The following is a 5147-nucleotide window of genomic DNA, read 5'->3' as shown; positions in this document are numbered from 1 at the left end:
AAATGACTACCCCGTAACACCACAACTTTATTTGTTACCTAAGATCCACAAGAACGCAGTATGTCCGCCTGGGCGGCCAATCATATCCGCCATAGGAAGCCTATTTGAAAACACTAGTAAATTCATCGATTTTTTTCTTCAGCCTTTCGTACAATCCTTGCCCGCATATACTAGAGACACCGGAGATTTTTTAACTAAGATTTTTGACTGCAACTGGCATGAAGACTATCTACTGGTTACACTGGATGTACAGAGTTTGTACACGAGCATAAGACATTCGGATGGACTCAGAGCTGCCAAACACTATTTGAGCACAAGGGACATAAGGTTCCATGAACATACTGTCATGATAATGCAAATGATGGAATAGTGTTTAGAGAACAATATTTTCATGTTCGATAAATTGTTGTACAGACAGACACAAGGTACAGCCATGGGTACCTGCTTCGCCCCCAGCTATGCGAATTTGCATATGGGCTGGTGGGAGGAGCAGGTACTCAGAAGGACATACAATGTTCAAATGTCTAACAATGTCATGTTGTATCAGCGCTACATCGATGATATTTTCATCTTGTGGAGGGGTAGTGAAGAAAGTGCTAATGATTTCATTGCTGCCATTAATGACAACGAGTTAAATTTAAAATTTACAGGTACGATGAGCAAGCAATCTATTATATATTTAGATTTAGAACTATACCCCGTGAACAACAAAGTACATTCACGTACACATAGAAAAATAACATCAGGAAATGCCATCCTTCACGCACAAAGCTTTCATCCCATTAAATTGATTGAGAGTATACCTTATGCTGAGTGTTTGCGCATGAAGAGGAATTGCAGTACAACAGAGAGTCTAGTAATCTCGACTAATAACTTGTTTGAGAGACTTAGCAATAGAGGGTACAATGATAAAACTCTGAGAGCAGCGGAGCAAAAAAGTGCTAAGGTTACTAGACAACAACTGCTATTCAAGAATGAAACTAAACGACCTAAATCTGAGCCAATGATGTCACAAACGCCAAGGCTCATTACAGGATATAACACATATCATCAGAAATTGAGACAAATCCTGTACAGGCACTGGCCATTAGTGAAATGTGACCCCGTGATAGGACCATCATGTATCAAGCTTCCTCAACTGACTTTCAGGAGGGCAAAATCCATGAAGAATGAATTAGTCTGTAATGCTCCTGCACAAACCAAAGGCACTGGTTGGTTAAAATATCCGAATGGATTCTTCAAATGCACAAAGTGCAAAGCTTGCAAGCATGGAGTCAATACTAGTTCCATCTCCATTCCCTTATGGAAAACTCCATTAAAGATCAGGGAACATTATACCTGCAAAACAGAATTTGCAGTATACGTGCTACGTTGTACCTGCAACAAAATGTATGTGGGTAGTACTATTCACCCCGTGCATGTTAGAATTTTACAACACCTCAGGGCCATTAGTAATAATGATCCCACTTACCCAGTGGCCCGTCACATCAACAACATGCATACTGGTAAAGCAGAAGATCTGACATACTTTGTTGTTGACAGTGTGAAGAAAAACACCAGGGGTGGGAACAGACAACTGGCACTAAGGAGACTTGAGTCCAGATATATTATCATGTTGGACAGTAAGATTCCAAATGGCCTTAATGCTGATGAGGCATTAAATGTTCATCTGTAAAATAGTATCTGCCTCTTCAAAATTTCGATGATCCATCCTTTGAGTGTTGACCCAGTTAGTCACTGTTTTTTGTTTTTTATTTGGGTTTCAGAAACACTTGGTTAATAGGGAATATCACTTTAATTCTATATTAGTACAGGTATAGATAGTAAGTATGAATCCTTAAGGTTTAGCTAACACCATTAAGAGTAATCAGGTCAGAGAAATGTATAATAGAAGTGAAGTATGCCCACTGGGGCTTTATTTTTGTTCTAAAGATACTTATTTCTTCTTTTTTGGATACATGTTTTTCCAAAATGTATGATGAGATAATACCTCTGATGTACTGTAATTACGATGGTGTTAATCAGTCATATCGTTTTTTTAAAGTTGTATATATATTGTGACTTGGAAGAAAGACTTCTCTTCCGTTGAGATTTTCTCTATGTCTACTATTGTTTACAACGTTTCTAAGCAACCGCTTAATTAATTGCAAGTGTGAGACTGTATATATGACGTACGAACACTGGGTCGGTCACAGTGAGCAAGGCGGACCTGCTCCGCCGAAACGCGTCTGGGTTACATTGTCGTGAAATAAATCTTTTCCTTTGAAAACCCACGGTGTCAGCGCCTGCTTCAAAATCTCAGGAAATCAGGATTGGATCCAACATATATATATATATATATATATATATATATATATATATATATATATATAGATATATATATATAGATATAAATATATATATATATATTCACTTAAAAAACCATAGGTTTCACACATGTTGTAGTTAGCTGGACATTTCACTCGTAAAAAACCAATGAAATTCCCCCGTTATAGTTAGTTCAGATAACTATAACTCGCGCGCCCGCAATCCACTGCTCATGACGTCACATATTACATCACTCATGACATGGTCAGTGGCATCACTCATGGGGGTCAGGAACTCTCTACCCTGCCCCCTTTTCACGTTCTCCACCTTTCTTTTTCACTGTCACACATCATACACACAAAATGGCGGCCGACACTTCCTGATTTCGACCGATTCGAATGTTGACTGACATGTAACCACCAATCAGAATTGTGCTCGCGCGCGTTAGGGTGCACGCACGGTGCGCGCTTATAGATATTTATGTACTTTTAAATGCAATTTTCTCAGGAACTACTGAACACATTGACACCATATATGCAAAAGGCACATACCTGACCTGAGGACTACCTCTGTGCCAAATTTCCAGTAATTCTGTTCAGCCGTTCGGGCTGTATCTTCGACTAAAGGTCCTATGGGAAAATGCAGGGGGAAAACACGTTTTGGGACCCCCCTTTTTTCTCAGCCCCCGCTTGACGAATCACCCGAGACTTTCAGGGTAGGAGCTGAGCGGAGCGCCCCATTAGTTTTGAAAATTTCGCGAGGATTCGTCAACCGGCGCCAAAGTTATTCAAAATAGAATTTTCAGATTTCCTATGGAAACACGGTCCTAACTATAACTATCTACTGGCGACCGCCAGTAGATAATATATATATATATATATGCGCATGGTAAAGGCAATATGTTGTAAAGGCATTGTAATCTAATGGATGTGTGGTAAAGGCATGCGTGGTAATGTTACACAACCCTTAGTTGAGGGGGATTCACCTGATATTAATTTGTCAGAGAGTGTTCCTTTCCCCTTGGATGACGCCATCATGGGGGTGACAGGGAGATTTTGGATTTGCTAGATTAGTCTTGTTTTGACTCCAATGTATTGTAAACCCAGGGTCAGGTGAATGGTTCCTTTTCCAACTATGTCAGATTTCATGGCAAAGTGGATAAGGTATCCTATGAATAAAGCCAACAGAATTAAGATGAAGTTGGAGTGACCCAGACCTATTTTACCAAATAAATTTACCTCAATCCCAGAAGTGTATCTCGCTATGGTAGCCTTTTCTCCAAGAACAGTAAAGACTCTAATAAGGGTATTAATAAGTGTGAGGAAATAGTGGGGATTATATGGTGTGGTTGTGCATCCTAATCGTGTCATTCCCTTACAAACCCCTTTAGGACCAGTAGGTTTCGTTTGTTGAAAATTAGCTCAACCATGGGTAGTTGTGGCTCTGAGCAGCAAGGCTTACACAAAGGAACAAGTGTAAAGCATTTAAACGCCACCAAAGAATTGAAGACGAAATACCTGAAACACTTGAGAAATCCAATAGCAATTTATAAAAATAAAGCACATTTTTATATATTTTTAGACACCACAATGAAAAAGATCCACCAGAGGGTTCCCGGTATACGGAATTTATAAGCTATAGTAAATCAAAACATTTCACTCAACCATGAAGAAACATTGGCAAGTTCAACAAATTTGACACTTAGAAACTTTTTCACCAAAAAGTTGAGCTAGTTGTGATGTGGTCAGATAGTTACTTTGGGTGACCTATTCTGGCAGGGAGCTAGTCAGGGGGACCAGCGAGGCCCTCAAAAAAGGTATCACCACAGAAGAAGCAGTCTCTCAGAGATTGCCAGGCACTTCTGTGCAATGGATTCCTATGCAAGTGGTCCTGATGCAAAGGATAAAGGATGCTGAGGATGTTCAAGGATGCAAGTGGATGCAATGCGATCGACGGGGGTCTTCCTGCAGCAACTCTGCAGTCCACGGGCAGAGTGAGCTGATCTGGCCACAGGGTTTAAAGTCCCACAAAGTCCCACTTGACCTGGCTGAAGTCCAGTTGAACTGGACTAACAGCTGTCCGGTGTTGCAGTCACCTCTCAAATCCTTCTTTGGGCTGTAGCTTGCCTTCCGGACAACCAGGCTGCACTCCAACAACCAGCCCTGGTCCAACAGACTCGGTGCAACCTCTGAGCTTCGGGTCCTGGTCCCTGAAGCTGCATGGTGGCGAGGAGCAATGATCAGGTGATCTGGCCTACCACTCGCCCTTAGCAGACTTCTTCAACTGTTGGTGCCCTGAGCAGCGAACAGGAGGTCAGCCAACTAACCCTTGTAGTCTCTTGCTTCGGCTGGGATCAGGAAATTACTTTTCCATGAGCAGGACAAAGCAGGCACAGTACCTTTTTTCTGTGCAAGCCACTAGGTGTAGCAGGTGCAGTCTGCATCAGTGCAGCCTCTCTTTGCCAGGAACTTGGTGCAGAAGGGCAGTCCTTCATCAGTCCTTCTTCCAGTCCAGTCGAGATCTGAGTTTGGAGTGCCAGGTGTTTCCTTTTATGCCCAGACAAGGCCCTCAGAGTGGACATGATCACTGTAGCCAGTGGTCTACTAGGGTTCTTCCATCCTGATGACCACATCCTGCAAGATGTGGCATCTGGCTATCCTAGGAAGCACCATTCAGCCCACTTTCAATATGGCCCCTCTGTTGGAGTGTGGAGCTCCCTAGCCGAACCCAGAGGAGTGGCTACTAAGGGGACTACATGCCCTTGGAAAACTGTTTTACCAACTGGATTCCCCTTATCTGTCCCTTGTGCCAGCCTGGCTACCTCAAGAAAGCAGCCTTTC

The 5147-nt window shown here is 42.2% G+C and overlaps 1 protein-coding gene across 2 annotated transcripts in view; it reads right to left on the bottom strand.

The window, feature by feature from the left end:
* Nucleotides 1–5147, bottom strand: part of LOC146799914 (NACHT, LRR and PYD domains-containing protein 12-like) — a 1343351-nt gene that overhangs the window by 636203 nt on the left and 702001 nt on the right. The window lies entirely within an intron of this gene.

This window comes from Triturus cristatus, chromosome 8 (assembly GCF_964204655.1).
Source record: "Triturus cristatus chromosome 8, aTriCri1.1, whole genome shotgun sequence".
Taxonomy (NCBI): Eukaryota; Metazoa; Chordata; class Amphibia; order Caudata; family Salamandridae; genus Triturus; species Triturus cristatus.
This window is presented reverse-complemented; position numbering and strand designations above follow the sequence as displayed.